The sequence below is a fragment of the Meriones unguiculatus genome, chromosome 12, assembly GCF_030254825.1.
Source record: "Meriones unguiculatus strain TT.TT164.6M chromosome 12, Bangor_MerUng_6.1, whole genome shotgun sequence".
Taxonomy (NCBI): Eukaryota; Metazoa; Chordata; class Mammalia; order Rodentia; family Muridae; genus Meriones; species Meriones unguiculatus.
The window spans coordinates 55,737,330-55,756,579 of record NC_083360.1 but is presented as its reverse complement, the minus strand read 5'-3'; the positions used below and the strand labels follow the sequence as shown (position 1 = coordinate 55,756,579).

General features: G+C 36.9%; 1 protein-coding gene and 1 non-coding gene across 36 annotated transcripts in view; one reads left to right on the top strand and one right to left on the bottom strand.

Moving 5' to 3' along the window:
• Nucleotides 1-19,250, top strand: part of Ptprd (protein tyrosine phosphatase receptor type D) — a 2,581,289-nt gene that overhangs the window by 1,481,907 nt on the left and 1,080,132 nt on the right. The gene's annotated exons all lie outside the window — the stretch shown is intronic.
• Nucleotides 16,622-16,755, bottom strand: LOC132646897 (small nucleolar RNA SNORA17). The gene has a single exon (XR_009585234.1). It is a non-coding gene; the product is annotated as a small nucleolar RNA SNORA17 (small nucleolar RNA).

Here is a 19,250-nt window from a genome sequence, read left to right as displayed (position 1 = left end):
GAGTGTGCATATGCCCCTGCTCCCCGCCAATAGATTTGAAGCCTGACCCTATTCTGGTTAAAAATAATAAAAGTGGGTGTGTTTTGATAGTGGTTCCTCTAATATTGAAATAGAGGAGATTCCTAAGTTATCCCTTATGGAAACATGTGCAGCTCAGAAAAGAAATTCAGGTTAAAGATATATCAAGTTAAGGTTACACAATTAATATGTGTTAGCATATGCTAATTTCTTCACACTTGGAAACCTGCTAAGCAGCCCCACCATAGGAGCCTGGTGTGAGGGAGTTGTGGCAGCACCATGCAGAGGGATCTCTTGAGTGAAGCATCCGTGGCTCCCACTTCATGAAGAAATTAGAGAAGGAGATTCTGTGTTGACTGCAGCTCTCTTCCTTCACTCTCAGCAAATACTTTAAATAGAATAGCACTGACGTTTCAAAGACAACATTTGTGCTCATTCCGGCACTCTTAATTGTTCCTGCTGCATTCACCCATCTAATCGACTATTCATAGATTTAAATAACAGTAAAACAATTCATCGAAGCCTTTGGACACAATGATAACAGTCTGTGGTAAAGCAGACTTATTGCAGATGATATCTGTAAGACCTGCTAGTAACCTCAGACTCTGCTCTTGAATTAGAAGACCACATAAGCGTTTATTTTATTATTGCCCATGCTTCTCATTCTCTGACTTGTCTTAGAATAAACCTATTGCAGTACGAATCAAATTATAGAGACTGCAAGATACTATAACATCTGTAATAGTCATGGCTGCTTTTCCATGCTCCCCTTAATAATTCCATGCTACTCTTTATAAGTAGGCTTTGTCATGTATGTTTTCATGTAGGAACATTTGAAGATGTATACTAAGTGTTCTGAGTGAAAACAGGTAATGCAAAAAAAAAGCAAACAAACAATTACTAAATCAAATGTTGAATAACTGTTACCACCATGATTGCTTTAGATACCATAGTGAGCATATTTAATGCTTTGATTGCTTATCAAGAAAAATATTAATAGACTAGGACAGAAATATTATACAAGAGGTAAGAAACAAGAAGGATCTTCTATGGACAGATAAATTTACATTTTTATCCTTTGCATGTCTGTTTTCTTTTTTGATGTTTTTTTTTTCTACTCAATATAAATCACTAAATGCCAAATATTTAAAAAATCTACCAGGAACTTCAGTAAACAGTTGCATTTTCTGCTAACAATTCTCTGTAAGATTACCTTAACTAAACTACATAATGGCTGTTTGACATGAAATCACTTGACCTCCTCAGAAAGCACATACAGAGTCCATTTCTTTGCCTGTTTCACTTTGTAGCTCATTCAGAATGCTTTATATTTTTTTCTAGCCTGGCAATGACTAAAGCACCGATACCTAGCAGTCATCCTGATAAAAAGCAAGGAGCTTCTGCTTGAACATCTGATCCTCCTGCCTCAATTGCTGGCATTTTATGTTTGCCCTGACAGATCCCTATGGGCTAAAATAGTTTCACTTATGGAAAATATGATATTATTCTTCTCTCTACCATTACAAATGTCTGCATAGTTCTATTTCTAGTATTTCTGCTCTCTTCCTCGTAGTTATTTTGTAATGACCTATGTTTTCAGTCAATTTTAATTTTACTTTTAATTAAAATAGTACATCAGTCCTCCCATCTCCTCCCTCCAATTCATCCCATCTACCCTGACTCTGTTCCTTCTCATTTCATGGCTTCTTTTTCTTTAATCATTATTGTTACACAATCATATATAAATGTACTAGCTGACTCTACTTATAGTGTTGTTCATCTGTGTATGTTCCCAGGGCTGATGACTCGCTTTTTGTTATATCTGTTTGGAAGATTTATTCTCCCTCTCTCAGGTCAGCTGTTTGTAGTTTTTAGCATTTAATTGTTTGTAGCTTTTCATTTAAGGATGCGGTCAGGTGAGATTCCTCCCATTCACGTTGGGATGCCGATTAGTATTGGATTTACATAGGCAGTCATATTGTTGAGATTTCGCAGCGATAGCTTTCCTGTCATATCTAGAAGACAGAATCTTGAAGCATATTTTCTGATCCTCTGGCTCTTAGAATTTTTTTGCCCCCATCTTCAATGATTTTCCTTAGTTGTAGGAGTTGTAAATATATCAGTTGCAGCTGTGAATCTCACAGTTGTTTTGTTTGTTTGTTTTTATTTTGTTTTGTATTTTGGGTAGTTGTGGCTCTCTCTAGTACTCTCCATCTATTGTATAAAGAAAGATCTTGGATAAATGGTGAGAGCAACACTTATCTGTGAGCACAAGGGCAAGCATGTCGAGTGTAATTACATGATTTAGAAAAGTGACAGAAGTAGGAGATCTTCTACGATCTGTGACCTCTCTTGCCACAGGTAGTTGGCTAGGCTTCCAGTGCCAGCTATAATTTCTCTTTTATACAAGTCTTAAGCCAAGTAGACAACAGCTGGTCAACTTTCATTGGTTAGCAGTGTGGAGATGCTTAACTATTTTGAAGTTCTTTTACCTGCTTTAGAATTTGAAAAGTTGCAATCCTACCATCTTCAAATGGCTGGTTCAACAATGAAATTAGATGACCAATGAAAAAAATGTGTTAAACTGTAAATCCCAGTGAGCGTCCTTGGGTTATCAATTTGACAAATTAAGCAAGCGAAAATCTTTCTTTATAAAACAATATTTTAATATTTGAAGTATGTAATTAGACAAATCTTATTCAAAGTTTGTTCTATAATACAATGGTAGGTTTATGAATATATTACTTTTACATAATCTTATATAATTATAATATTGAAAATACTTTAGCTAATGTCCTTGCCCCACCAAATGCAGTAAAGAAGACTAAAATTTTTGAGTGCCTTTAGGTATAATTTCTTTAATTCAGTACTAGTATTTAGTTTTCTTAATAAATTTATTTTTTTAATCAGAAAATAAAGCATAGTAGATATTTTGAAAAATTAACTTATTAAAGTAACTGCATTAAAACAACAGTATAGAATTGGTCAATATAAAGACATTGGTTTGCATGAGGTCTCCATACTTTCTAAGTACCTCATTTTACATACCAATATTCAAGTATTTTGTTTGTTTGTTTGTTCATTTTGTTTTATTTCTTGTATTCTGGCTGTGACCCCCTCCCTCATCTCCTCCTAATCCCACCCTCCCTCCCTTTTCTTCCCCTATGCCTCTCCCCTAGTCCACTGATAGGGTAGGTCCTTCTCTCCTTCTATCTGACCCTAGCCTATCAGGTCTCATCAGGACTGGTTGCATTGTCTTCCTCTGCAGCCTGGCAAGGCTGCACCCCCTTCCCAGGGGGAGTTGATCATAGAACCTGTCACTGAGTTCATGCCAGAGAAAGCCCTTACTGCCCTTATTAGGGGCCCTACTTGGATATTGAGTCTATTAGCTACATCTGAGCCTGGGTTTTATTTCCTCTCCATGCATTGTTCTTGGTTGGGGTATCAGTCTCAGCAGGACCCCCAGGGCTCAGCTTTTTTTGGGGGGGGTGCTCTCTTGGTCTCCATATAGAGCTCCTGCCCTCTCCAGGTCTTTTTACCTCCCCCTTCTTTCATAAGACTCCCTGCACTCTGCTCAAAGTTTGGCTACAAATCTCAGCCTCTGCTTCAATACCTGGGTCAGTGGAGTCTTTCAGAGGCCCTCTGTGGTAGGCTCCTGTCCTGTTCCTTGTCTTCGGCTTCTAATATCTATCACGTAAGTTCTTCTGAATGAGGATTGAGCATCTTCCCTAGGGTCTTTCTTGTTGTTTATCTTCTTTAGGAGTATAGATTTTATTGTGTTTATCCTATATTATATGGCTAATATCCACTTATGAGTGAGTATATACCATATGTGTCTTTTTGCTTCTGGGTTACCTCACTCAAGATGATCTTTTCTAGTTCCTACCATTTGCTTGCTAATTTCATTATTTCCATGTTTTTAATAGGTGAGTAGTATTCCATTGTGTAAATGCACCACAGTTTCTATATTCATTCCTCCATTGAGGGACATCTATGTTGTTTCCAGCTTCTGGCTATTAGGTTTTTTACTCAAGATTTTACAACAAAATAATTGCAAATTACCAGATGCTATAGATCCTTTATAAAAGAACTGAATGCTTATATGCTAAATTTTTTCTTGCCAATGTCCTAGAATGTTCATTTGGCCTTGTACTGGCTTGTTAATTTAATAAAACAGGATAACTTTTTAAGTCACATGACCACATTTCTGACATGCCCATATGTTACCATGAGCCCTTTGCTGCTACGTTAGATAGCATAAACATGGCCTCTTTGACTAAGGCCAATATATTTTAAAGGTGATTTGGTAGAGTGACAAGGCTGAGTGTAAATTAAAACCACCTGAGCACTCTGCTAAACAGCTTGAGGACATTATTTAAACTCTGGCCTGTTTTATTTTTCATGTAATAATAATTCTACTCTTCCCAGCAATGATTGTGAACTCAGTTCAGATATGTGCATAGAACATAAGAATCAGTACCCCACAAATGGTCATTTTATCATATTGTTAAATTTTAATATGAGGGCAAAAGATTATAGTGATGAATGTGTTAGGAATCTTGTAGAATGTGTGATGCAGCTTTAGGCTCTAGTACTTTCCTGGCATTTGTTAACTAAAATCAGAAATATGGACATTTTCCAGGTAATGAATTCATCTGCAGCTACAGTCTTGAATGATTAGAATAACTGCTTAGATATTCAGGCCTCAAGAAGTCAGAACTTACAATGATTTCATTATAGCAAATACTTGTAAGGCCATGATAGTTACCACAGTGTCTTGCCAATAAATATTAGATAATGGATTAATACATATTTTTAATGAGGACAATAAAGTGCCACAATCAAAATCAAGTTAATTAGCTATTACCATAAAGATAGTAAACTTGATTTAGTGTTTTCTGTGTGATAAGCATCTTATGTCAATTGTCTCATTTAGTCTTTTCAATCAGGACACGACATAGATCCCATTATCATTATTCCCACTACAAAAATGTATATACAGAGGTAAAGTAGGAAGTCCTGTTGATAAAGAACTCCCAGACATGGAAAAACAGGTAGTCAGGTTATGGTTTAATTTTTTTAATTGATATTTTACAATGGTTAAGTGGAAGCATCAGATACTTGCATCAGTTTTCTACTGTGGGGAGCCTCCTTTCTCAGCCTCTGAAGAAAGATTTAAAGTTTCTTCATGTACAAAATGGTGTATATTCCACAAATAGTAAGGATCATGAGAAAAATCAAGAAAAAAATACAGATTGAGTTTGACACTCTCATTTCATAAGAGAGCTACATAAGAAAATAGTGCCTGGAGTCCTATTGGTGTATAACTTAAGGTTGGACTCTTAGAAATTATCACTAAATCATTTTTGCTGATGCAATAAACACTGGCTTCAGGTCTCTAAGTATTCATTGACCTATGTTGTTTCCTGACAAATACTGAAGATAAGAAAAGATTGTTCATTTTCTTGCTAATAAAGAAGCCTGCTTAGGTAGCCAAGACAAATGTCTTTATTTAGAATAATTTTGCTTTTAAAAAATATTATCTTCTTGGTAAAATTAAAATATCAGTACTTTAAGTGGAGCCAGAGTGGTTTGTTTTTATTTTTGTTTTTTTAATTTAATTTAATTTTATTTTATTAATTATACTTTATTCACTTTGTATCCCCCCATAAGCCCCTCTCTCCTCCCCTTCCAATCCCACCTTCCCTCCCCCTTCTTCACGCATGTCCCTCCCCAAGTCCACTGATAGGGAAGGTCCTCTTCTCCTTCCTTCTGATCTTAGTCTATCAAATCACATCAGGAGTGGCTGCATTGTCTTCTTCTGTGGCCTGGTAAGGCTGCTCCCCGCTCAGAGGGAGGTGAACAAAGAGCAGGTCAATCAGTTCATGTCAGAGGCCATCCCTCTTCCCATTACTATGTAACCCACTTGGACATTAAACTGCCATGGTCTACATCTGTGCAAGGGTTCTAGGTTATCTCCATGCCTGGTACTTGGTTGGAATATGAGTCTCTGGGAAGACCTCTATGTTCAACTTTTCTGGTTCTGTTGCTCTCCATGTGGTGTTCCTGTCCTCTCCAGATCTTACTATTTCCCACATAAGATTCCATGCACTCTGCCCAACAGTTGGCCATAAGTTTCAGCGTCTGCTTTAATAGTCTGCAGGGCAGAGCCTTTCAGAGGCTCTCTGTGGCAGGTTTCTAGGTTGTTTCCTGTTTTCTTCTTCCGATGTCCATCCTCTTTGCATTTTGGGATGGGAATTGAGCATTTTAGTCAGAGTCCTCTCTCTTGATTAGTTTCTTTAGATGTACAGATTTTAGTAGGTTTATCATATGTTATATGTCTAGATGAGTGAGTATATACTGTGTGTGTCTTTCTGCTTCTGGGACAGCTCACTCAGGATGATCCTTTCCAGATCCCACCATTTACCTGCAAATGTCATGATTTCCTCATTTTTCATTGCAGAGTAATACTCCATTGTGTAGATGTACCACAATTTCTGCATCCATTCTTCAGTTGAGGGGCATCTGGGTTGTTTCCAGCTTCTGGCTATTACAAATAAAGCTGCTACAAACATGGTTGAACAAATGTCATTATTGTGTGCTTGAGCCTCTTTTGGATATATGCCTAAGAGTGGTATGGCTGGATCTTGAGGAAGCGCTATTCCTAGTTGTCTGAGAAAGCAACAGAAAAAGTGGGGAAAACCCTAGAACTCATTGGTACAGGAGAAAACTTCCTGAACAGAACACCAACAGCACAGGCTCTAAGAGCAACAATGAATAAACGGGACCTCATAAAACTGAAAAGTTTCTGTAAAGCAAAGGATACCGTCATCAAAAGAAAACAAATGCCTACAGATTGGGAAAGAATCTTCACCAACCTGTTATCTGACAAAGGGCTAATATCCAGTTTATATAAAGAACTAAAGAAGCTGAAAAACAGCACACCAAGTAATCCAATTAAAAAATGTGGAACAGAGCTAAATAGAGAACTCTCTGTAGAGGAATATTGAATGGCAGAGAAGCACTTAAAGAAATGATCAAAGTCATTAGCTATCAGGGAAATGCAAATCAAAAAGACCCTGAGATTTATTTCACCTTACACCCATCAGAATGGCCAAGATGAAAAACTGAAGGTACAACACATGCTGGAGAGGTTGTGGAGAAAGGGGAACCCTCCTCCACTGCTAGTGGGAATGTAAACTTGTAAAACCACTCTGGAGCCAGAGTGTTTTAATTTCTTCTTTCAAGTATATGTGGCATAAAAATAATGTAAAGTAGAAACTTTAGAGGTATAGATGTGTGACTATCATGGAAATATTTCTCTGAGATGCTGGATAGATGAACACAGGATATAATAAAGAATTCAGCACTACACATTTTCGCCATCCCACGGGGTTTACCAGAATAAGTGGTCAAACAAATCACAATGTGACTGCCTTCGTAGGGTCAAACAATTGGTCAACCATTGACACTTATGGTGTAACACAAAAATAATGAAGTGAGTCTCATGAAGAATAAACATTCACCTATCCACCATTTTACTGAAATATGGTTATGTAATTATGAATTGTTCATAGTCTAGTTAAAGTTCATCATTGATAACTTAAATGTCTACTTAGTGCAAAAAGATCAGGAGTCTTCTACATGAAGCATGATGGTAATCAGGAAGCAAATTTCATTAGCCTGTGTTCACAAGCTAATAGCCTGATCAAATATTGGAATCTTTATTTTGTTTTATCTTCTTTTCTTTTTTTTGTTTTAATTAGTTAACTGGAGATATATTTTAACATAAGGATTATTTTTATTAATGTTTTTTTAACATTTTGAGATTATAATATAATCACAACATTTTCTCTTCCCTTTCCTCCTTTTAAACCTTCTCATATACTCTTCTCTTTTAAATCCATGACCTCTTAGAATGAACATTCTTATAAGAATAGTGCTTAGGAATAGTGCTTCCTAAAGATCCAGCTATATCACTCCTAGGCATATATCCAAAATATGCTCAAGTATTCAACAAGGACATTTGCTCAACCATGTTCATAGCAGCTTTATTAATAATACCCAGCATCTGGAAACAACCCAGATGTCCCTCAACTGAGGAATGGATACAGAAAGTGTGGTACATTTACACAATGGAATACTACTAGCAATTAAAAACAAAGAAATCATGAAATTTGGAGGCAAATGGTGGGAACTAGAAGAGATCATTCTGAGTGATGTATCCCAGAAGCTCAAAGACACACATGGTTTATTCTCATGTATAAGTGGATATTAGACATATAATATAGGATAAACATACTAAAATCTATACACTTAAAGAACCTAAGCAAGAAGAGGATCCTGGGTAAGATGATCAACCCTCACTCAGAAAGAAAACTTATGAAAGAATGGGGGGATGAAAGACCTGGAAGGGACAGGATGTCCAGAAGGAGAGCAACAGAACCAAAAAATCGGGGCACAAGGGTCTTTTCTGAGACTGATACTCCAACCAAGGACCATGCATAGAGATAACCTAAAACTGCTGCACAGATGTAGCCTATGGCAGCTCAGTGTCCAAGTGGGTTCCCTAATTATGGGGACAGGGACTGTCTCTGACATGAGCTCAGTGGCTGGCTCTTTCATCACCACTAAAGGGGTAGCAGCCTTATCAGGCCGCAGAGGAAGACAATGCATCCACTCCTGATGAGACCTGATAATCTAGGGTCAGAGAGAAGGGTTAGAGGCCCTTCCATATCAGTGGACTTGGGGAGGGGCATGGGAGGAGATCAGGGAGGGAGGGTCAAATTAGGAAGGGATAAAGTAGGAGGCTACATGTGAGATACAAAGTAAATAAACTGTAATTTATAAAAATAAATTATTAAAAATTAAAAAGTAATTAAAATAAACATTAACTCTTATTTTCTAAACTGAATGATATTTCTTCTCGCTGTCATTTTGACTATGTTCTTTTTCTTTTTTCTTTTCTTTTTATTTTTTTATTTTTGGCCATGTTCTTAAAACATGGGGGGTAGTATCTCAAGGCTTCACACACAAGAATACACTTTTGTTTGTGACAAAAATGTTCACAATGTTTCTTTTTGTATTTAATAGTATAACCCAAATAAAAGTGCTACTTGTGAAGACACAATGTTTAAAGGAATATACAAACCTTTTCAGCTGCTGCAGCCAAATTGTTTGTGAAGAAAATACACTATGGAGATATTATCAAATTAAATACAAACATGGAAAAATTTTTCAACATATTGATAAGTTATTACGTGATCCTTTGGTTTCTTTAATTTTATTTATCAATTATGTTAGAAAAATTTAAAGAAAGATTTTCCAACTAAAGAATAAATGATTTTTTTTTTCAGATTTTATTTGCTGTAGTACTAGGGATTGAACACAACCCCTTCTGCATAATGGCCCCATCTTCACCCATGCACTCCACACCAGGATTCTTCATTCTGTACATCACAGACTTCTGAAATCATGCAAGAAGATATGTTTACAATGTATTCTATGTTCAGTAGATTTGAAGAATTGATGGCATATAGGGAAATGAGCCTATGAGCCACAATTCTACTCTTTCAGTTTATTGTCTTTATTAGGTCAATTACTTGAAGTTTAAATATCAGCACTTTCTACTAGTTCAGAATCTATCAAAGTCTTTGTAATTTTTGGTATTAACATATTTACCACATTCAAGTTTTTCACCTTTCACTTTAACTTTTGACCAATTAGCAGATATTTGAGTCTTAGCTTCTCCTAGCTACCTTACAACAACAACAACAAAAAAGTGGATTTTAAAGCAGCAGCCATGGCAGATTTTGATCCAGGCTTATTCATGAAGAAAACAGGCTGAAATAACATGCACTCCCTTACCTTAGGAATAATGTAAACAGAGAAAAGCACACTCTTATTCTGAGTGTGTTAAAAAGGAAGACGAGTAGCTTTAGTTCATTTTGCTTTCAAGGGTGAGTCATTCGCCCTGTGCCACTGCTGAAGGGAGGCATTTTTATTGATTTGCAGATTAAGAATCTATTTAAAAAGCAATAAATCAATCCTTGTCGCAAAGCCTACTGCAACAAGCTTAGGAACTTGAAAGTAATCACTGCTGTTTGAGGAGAGCTTAGTTAACCGTGTTTCTCTAATGATAGAGAAAACCATAGCTCATAATGAAGGTGCCGAACACTGAAGATCTTGATGAAAAGTTGGAAGATTGAGCTGGCATAAATCAATACATGCATCCAGAAGCCTGCAGGTGGGAGAAAGAAAGAGCAGAGCTCCTCTGCAGTGATTGCACTGCATTTGAAAGTCAACAAGGAGCTTACCTCCACTATGAACTTCTTATACATGGATCCATTATAAGGAACTATCTTGTGCTAAAATAAACAGTTATGATATCAAGGGTGACAGAAGACTATAAGGAGAGATCAAGATATTTTTTATCGGTATTTCTGTTTGCAAGAAAAGAAGGTGATTCTGTTTTAGAGCCCATGAATTTGTATTCCAGAAAATTAATGTCACAAAGTGACCATTTCCAAGGCAGCTCAGAAATTATTGGATACTAAAACTTGTCCATGTCTATGATGCTAGGCAACATTTCACAAAAAGAGCTCAGAGGTGAAAGTAGAAGACAATAGACTATTTTACAAAATTAAGACTTTTGGGGGGAATCTTAGGATCTTACTAGTCCTTTTAAGGACTAGTACTTACTAGTCCATTTAAGCTCAGTCAGAGTAGTTATTTTAGATGTTTTAAAGTCTAGTATATCTACTCTAAATATCACATTGTAAAATACCTGCATAATTGTAGCTTTCCAATGTGCCATCTCTGTTTTAAAAAGTATTGAGGTCAAATCATATTTCACCCTAAATCATGTATTGTTTCTAGTGTAACAAGTACCGAACAAAGATTAGTGGAAATACTGTTTTTCTTTCTAAAAAGTTAATATTTTTCAAGTAACATAGTTTTCATTTAGGAAATAGGATTTTTGAAAAAAATAAACTATCATAGTTTTCCTAGAAAAAAAAAGTAAAACAAGTTTGAACTTAATTTAAAAAGTCTTTGCAACTTATTTATCATTATCATAATCTTTTCAGAGAAGCTAAAATATTTGAGTTTGCTAGGAAACATGTTCTAGTTCACATTTATCACTAGGAAACTTTTTTTTAAAGATAATGAAATTATCAATTTCCTTTTCATTTTAGACTGGTTAACATCAACAAGCTTTCCCTTGATTTTTTAATTGAAAAAAATTATGTAATATACTATGATCAGTTTCCTCACCTCCAACTTTTCTCAGACCTTCGTCCTCCCCACCCAACTCCAAGACTTTTTTTCTCTTTTTAGAAAACAAACAGGCAAGCAGAAATAAACAGCAACAAACATATAAATTATAATAAAAAGAACAAAGCACACCACACACAGAGAGAGAGAGAGAGAGAGAGAGAGACAGAGAGAGAGGGAAGGAGAGAGAGAGAGAAAATCCATATCAACATGAAATCAAAACTTATAATATACAAGCAAAAAAATGATAAAAATAAAAGCCCTCAAACAAAGCAATATGAGAAAAAAGCCAAAAACTACCATTGAACTTGTGTCATATTGGCATCTACTACTTGTCATGGGTCCTATCATTAAGTGTGGTTAACATAACCAGTGAGACTCCATTGGAGAAAACTAACTTTTCCTTTGTAAGTGGATGCCAGTTACCCTAAACTTCTTGGCTAGGGCTTTAGAGGTGAAAGCCCAGGATTACTTTCCCCTCTCAGAGCTGGGACCCCAGGTAGCTAGAATATGTACAGGCGCTGTGCACGCTGCCACATTCTCTGTGAGTTCATGTGTGCATCACCCCAGTTGTATATAGAAGACACTGTTTACTTAGAATCACCCATCCTCTCTGCCTTAAAAAGCCAATGTTTAGAGATATATCATGAGTCAAGTCTTTAAAGTGGATCACATCAAATTATTAGATTGGACTCTTCAAAATCTCACTTTGGCTCCACAGTTCTCTGCAAGGAAGCTAGATTATGGAAATTCCATAGAAGAATAATCAATGTATCTAATCTGAACTAATTGTCACTGATACACAGTGACAATCATGATGAAAAGTTTGGAGTAAAATGTTATAATGAAAGATGGTTCTACTCCACAAGTTAATAAGATATGGTTATTAAATATTGGAGTAACTTATTTAAACCTTCTTTATCAATTGGTTATACTGAAGGCTTCTAATTGGAAGGAATTCATTTTACATTACTTATTTTTGCACCCTTCGTTTGTGTTACACTTCCTGCAGTAAATACCCCTAAAATACTAGTAGTCGAGCACAATGCAAGCATCAATGTTTTACATAGCTGCCATGGCTAAGATGACCCAATTGCTCACTAGTTTTCGGAGCGGTGTCTCATCAAGTCAGTGTTCTTTCTTTCTAAGGTATGGCTTGAGCCTAATATCGCGTTGTTCTCAGTTCCAGATAAACAGATACAGAAAAGAGAGAACATAATTAAATCATAAATAATTCTTCACCATCTTAGCGCAAAAGTGAGGCATTAGGATTCATCTTTAATCAGCCAATACCTCTAACATAGGTACACTAAAAGCAATGTGACCTTTCTAATTGTAACTCTATGCTAGTGAACAGTAAGCGTTTGGTGGCATAATTATTTCTGCTGTGGTTTTCTCTTTTTTTTTTGCATTTTTAAATGTCTTTATTATTTTATATTTTATTATTTTTTATTATTTTTATTTTTTTAATATTAGTTGCAGTTTATTAACTTGGTATCCCAGCTGTATCTCCCTCCCTCATTCCCTCCCAATCCCACCCTCCCTCTCTCATCTCCTCCTTGCCCCTTTCCAAGTCCGATGATAGGGGAAGTCCTCCTCCCCTTTCATCTGACCCTGGTTTATCAGGTATCTTCAGAACTGGCTTCAAAGTCCACCTCTGTGGCCTAGCAGGGCTGCTCCTCCCTCAGAGAGGGGGGAGGTCAAAGAGCCTGCCATTGAGTTCACAGGGACTATTTCTGCTACAGTTTTCTTCAGAGTAATTCATTATTGAATGAACACATTCCTAGCAGACAATTTCCATAGATATTGCATGAAGCAGCTTGATTCTTAGGAAGTCTACACATCATCCTTGGAAAAGGGTGCTAAAGAATAAGGCAGACATACAGTTACGTAGAACTTGAGGCTGGAGAAGTTAAGTTGTCACTTGAACCAGAAGAAAATGGTGAGGGGTTAGATTTCATAATGAGGAATAACAATTGAAATTTGGTTTTTTCCCCCTCACAAATATAATATTGGCAGCATTGTCATTCATAAGCTTTAGAAGGCCAGACTGAGATGAGGAGACTCATTAAAGATGACAAAGTCAGTCACAGTCGTCCATGGAGGGGGTGAAGTTGGAAGTAGATGTGATATGTAGGTAGCAGTACAGAGAGAACTTATTTTCAAGTGTGAAAAGCTTTCAAAGAGGTAGATAGAGAATTACCTCCTTGTTGAAATCCTGAGGAAGTTTCCCTTACCATTGTAAAAGTTCAAAAATAAAAGCAGAACTTTGGGTGAAAATCGTAAGTTGTATTTAAGAAGTACTGAATTCAGTACACCTGTGCATCTTCTAGCAGCAGTGGAGGCAGTCAATCACAGTTGACTGAACTGGGACTTTAGAAGAAGAGAGTGACTTAAGACTACTAAGATACTTGAGCACAAATGACTTCATCCCTGAGAACTGCACAAAGTAGGCAGAGGAGGGAATCCAAAGATCGAGAGCTTGAAAGAGTATGTAAGCAACATACCTTACACACTTGAAACAAAAGTGTAGCTGCAAAGTCAGACATTGAATCATCATTCTGACAGGAAAGCAACATCCAAGGTACAGATCAGTACATATGACTGAGAAGAAACTGCAGTTGAGTGATTTTCCTTGAACCTGAGAAGGGTCACTTGATTTGTCAACATTTCAGAAGCAATGAAGGGTTCCAATATGCATCATATTTTTCTTTAGAGATGATGAGTTTATACTTGATGTTCTCAATACTGTTTATAATTAAGAAGCAAACATATTTGCAGAGTCACAGATCACTTAGCAAAGACAAAGGATCACTGTGTAGACCCTGAAATCCCTGAGGAAATTATTGACCTTGCAGCGAATGTAATTTTGTAAATGCACATTTGATTGATTGTACTACTTTATTTGATAGTTTATTTAATGCTACATTGTGGTTATGTGGCTGTTAAGAATGCTGAACACTGTCCCATGCATACAACTTTGTTCACTTAATTTCATGCTATAACCTTAGGGAGATAACTGACATAGCAGACTCTGCTATTTGCTCATACTTCTTTCTGCTCTATAAAAACATGTTAGAAGATTAATGAAAGAGTAAAATTTAGTGTGGTGTGTACATGTCATTGTAGCTAATCATATCTTCAGCTCTTCATTTGCATCAAATTACCTATAGGTCATCTTAATAAAGTCTTGATTTTTAACTTGATAACTTTTTCACAAGTTATACATTACTTATAAAACTTTCTGTAGTACTCTATTAAGATTTCAAAGTTTTTATATGGTGGAAAGCCCTTCATTCAGTCAGTTAATATTTGGGCAACTGTTTATTCATTGTAGAGACAGTAAGAATTATGGTGGTGATGGTAAAGGGAGAAAGTTATTTATATAGGTATCATAAACCCTTAAAATCTCATACTAAATATGTTTCAAGAGATAGGGATATAGTGTTAGAACACTTGCCTAGCATATACAAAGCTCTAGAATCAAGTTCCACTACAACAAGAAATGATAAACAAAATGAGCTTTATAGAGATATAAAACAATAAATGAAAGAGCTTTAATTGGTGTCAACATATACAAATTTCTTGGGAATTTATGGACTTAAATGTATAGATCAAGCACAAGACTTTATGATACAAACCACATAGTGTTGAACGTTATTTTGTCTGCAAGAACTATGTCTCTATATAAGATTCTCCTGAGAAACCAATTAAAGAGCCTATTGAAGGTGGTCAAAACAGACCCATTTGGGGATCTTTTAAATTTTTTTTTATTGCTTCTTTGTGAATTTTACATCATGCACCCCAATCCTGCTCATCTACCCTCTCCCTTCTTATCTACCCTCTAACCTTGCAACATCCCTCTTAACAGAGGAAGAATATCTCATTGTGGAAGCTGTAGTGTGTCACAGTGTGTCCCACAATATACTGTTCTGTCCACGTTTCTTTGCTTGCAAATTTTCATTGCAATGACTTGTTGGTCTGGTATGAGGCCTCTGGCTTCTGTTACCCTAAAGATACTGAAACCTTCTTATGGCACATTTAAGATATCCTTTTGTTGCTCTGTCATGGAGATCCTGTAGTTTAGAATCAGTAGGACAACTTCCTTTATGCACTCCAGTAGGTAATCATGGTTAGATATTGGGCGGAGCTAATTCAAAGCCCTGGATCAAGGGCTGAGAGGTATCTGAGTTGGCCAGCCCACCAACTCTCCTGCCTTCATGTTATCAGGGATAGCCCAATAGAAACTCCTGCTACTAGGGAGAGCTCTAGCCTGATGCCCAGGCAAGGTGCAGGGACTGCTCTCCTAAGTGCTGCAGCTGGTGAGGGATATGGCTCGTTCTCCCACTCTCATGACCCTGGGGTCAGCTCTTCTTTCCAGCAATAGATGCTGAGGGATGAGGGCGAGGGGCATCTCTCCTTCTTCTGTGTCACTACTCTACTCAGCAGACAAGAGACAGGGTCAGCTTCCCCACACTCCAAGCAGCAACAAAGATCAAAAACATCTACCCGGCCATTGGTGATAAAGGACCCCAGTGGCTTCAGGGCCATAGACCAAGATGTGGGCACCTGTGGTAACACAGGCCAGGACCCCACCATCCTGACAAATTAAGAGCAGCCTTTAAAGCTCAGATATAAGCTGCTGCTATACATTAATAAAGATTTCTCAAGTTAGGACCTCCATTAGGAAATCATGATCTACTGAAAACTGTAAAAAAAAAAAATCACTTGTATTCCTTATTGGATATTTACTGTGACCCCACTGGTCCCAGGTGACATCATCAACTACTCCCAGTTCTAGTTCTGCTTCTCTTCATTGTGCACCTTCTATTTCCCTTCATTTCTCCACCATTTACTTGCTCCTCTTAGAGGTACCAGGGTCTCTGAGTGTCTGGGGTCATCTCTGGAGTGGTGTCAGTAGTGCTATGCCCTGGTCATAAATTATGACACTGGGCAAGTCATCTTGGTCATGGTCTTCTCCTCTATCCCCCCACCCAGGCCTGCATGTTGTCTAGGCCTTATGGTGCTGGGCTGGTGGTCATCTCCAGCTTGCTCCTTGCCTGGCCCATCAGAGTGACCTTATGGGAGGATTTTCTGTGTCAGGCTTACTCCCACCTGGGCCCTCAGTCCCAGGCCAGGCTCTTCTAGTCTGTAGGTTGCTCCCAATCCTGGTTGCTGTCCAGTATGTATAGTGCCAGGCTGGTAACCATCTCAGGTTAGCTCCCTCTCTGAGCCCCCTGTGGCTGGATTGGTGGTTGTCTCAGGCTCTTTCTTTCTTTCTTTCTTTCTTTCTTTCTTTCTTTCTTTCTTTCTTTCTTTCTTTTAAACAAATATTAGGCTACTAATCATTCAGATGTTCATTGGTTGGAACACTGAGCATAGACATCGCCTCTCTCCTCTCTGCCACCTACTGACACATATGTGTGGCACAGCAGCCACATCGGCAAAGCTTCTAGAGGTAGGTCCATCTTTGGATCTTTAATTTCTCCTGTGAATTGATGTCTTATGTCATTTTCTAGCTCACATGTTTGTTACTATAACACATAAAAATGTATAAAAGAAGCAAGAGAAATGCTGGTATTCAATTTCAAGCTTAACTTGCACAAAGTAAAAGTTTTGTGTTGTTGTTGTTGTTTGCATTTTTGAACAATTATGAATTGTGAAGAACAGGATAGGATAGTGTGTGTGTTTGTGTGTGTGTATGACTACAATGTATAAGTTCACAAACTCATTATGCTTAAAGAAGCACAAACCTATTATCCAAAAAGTGAAAATAAACATGGGCTTTGAAAGGTCAGATTTCAACTCAGTGATGTCTCAAAACTCCACCTGGAATGACTAAATGATTAGGCAAACCATTTTCTGAAATTCTGTTTCAACAGATTTTTATCTGGTGATTGTGGACAAACGCTTAGCCTAGTTTGGTTTTCTAGAATAGCAACAATACTTTGCAGAGATGTTAGGAGAAAATACATGCAAACATACGTGCAGTCAGTGTGACAGAGTGGGGATAATGGATCCCAGTCCTCTTCCTAACCTGCTTTTATGCCAGAGATTGGGAAAGTCTTCGTCACAAAGATATGAAAGATATTAGGAGTTGTCCAACCACAGTCATGGGAAAGACTAGCTTCTAAATCTTTTTCTGATAGGTAAGGACCATCTCATTGAGGATAATATGGTGAGAGAGCAACAAAGTTTAAAACTAAATGTGATTGACCTTACTTTAAATATAACATTACATTGTAAAATGACAGAAAGTCTGGTTGAATTGCAGAATAAGCACATGAGTGGGAGATTTTATAAGGAGTTGAACAGACAAAACGGAAAGACTGGGAAGCTCAGATAGACAGTGTGACGAACACCATGCTTTATTGGTGCTTGGAGGCCAGGAGCATAAGATCATCATTGTGTTCCCTGATCACACTGTGTCTCTGCAGCCTACTTCTCACATACATAAAAATGGGGTTAATGACTCCAGAGACTTAAAATTCCTATTGCTGAATTAGAAGGAAAGGGAAAGGCTGTTCTTATTGACTCTGGTTCACAGCTTATGGACAAATTTTTCTGTCACATTGTATCTCAATCCTATCACATTTTCATTTTTTTCGCTTTAGTTGAACAAGGACTTACCACATTTTCATCATACACAAAGAACTGAACTAGGCACTAGAGTGACAAATTAAGAGCAGCCTTTAAAGCTCAGATATAAGCTGCTGCTATACATTAATAAAGATTTCTCAAGTTAGGACCTCCATTAGGAAATCATGATCTACTGAAAACTGTAAAAAAAAATCACTTGTATTCCTTATTGGATATTTACTGTTAATTTATACTCATTTAAATTCCATCCATGCGTTTGACACCACAAAACTAAATGTTTCATATACCAGTCACTTTATTACATGAGGGATGTAAGAACAAACTTGTTTCTTCAGCTCATTCAGTTTCTAATAAACCCAGAATACAAATTTTGTTCCATTAAAAATAAAATGGAATCTCACTATCCTACAGCCATTTAAATGCTTTAGAATAGAACATTCTGCTTTTTATTCCAGGAGGTGTATACAATAAATCTCATTATGAAAATTACCATATTCAGACTATCTTAATATTGCACATGCCCATATCTCTACCACCTTCAAACAAACAAATAATGGTGGAAATTATGCAACACTGACAATTGCCAGGAAATGCTATTGAGAAATAAACTTTTTTCTCCTCTTGTTTGTTAAAGTAAAATAGCATCTTTTCTCATTTAACTAGCTAAAATACTTCTACATTTTTAACATTTAAATAAACTGAGAAAATGGAAAATGCCAATGGACGAAGACATTAATAAATGCCTTATTTTGGTGTGTGTGCTAACATACAAATATCAACACATAAAATCAAACCAATATGTTTTATGATTAAAGATGTAGAAAAATCTGTAGAAGTTCCTGTTAGTATTTGACATGATTAATTTTTGCTTACTGCTGTGTGTTATTATGTTGACTTTTTTTTTTAATCTGAATATTGAGATAGCAATTTGAGTAGAGGCCCTTTGAGATGTGATCTAAGTACATGGAAGGCCTACCTGCTCTTAGTAAACTTTACTCCCATTGAGTTCCTGGTTGGTACCCACCTCTTCTCTCTGTAAGATACAGAAAGCGTCATGACCAGTAAGATACATTCACTTCATGTCTAAAAGAGCAAGAGGCATATTATATCACAAGACAGTTCTTAAACTTTTATGTGCTTCATCCCTTTGCTGAGTGAATACTGAGGTCAGATTTCCTCTTCTGTGCCTGTACTTTAATTATGTTCTGTATTTTTTCCAGGTGAAGTCAAAACAATCCAGGACTTGATATAGTACAGTGAAACTGTATTATATCCCAATACTTTCCTCTTTTGGATTGACTCTCAGTCCCTAGGGCTCCAATAGAAAGATGTTTATATATATCCCCACGTGTTTCTCT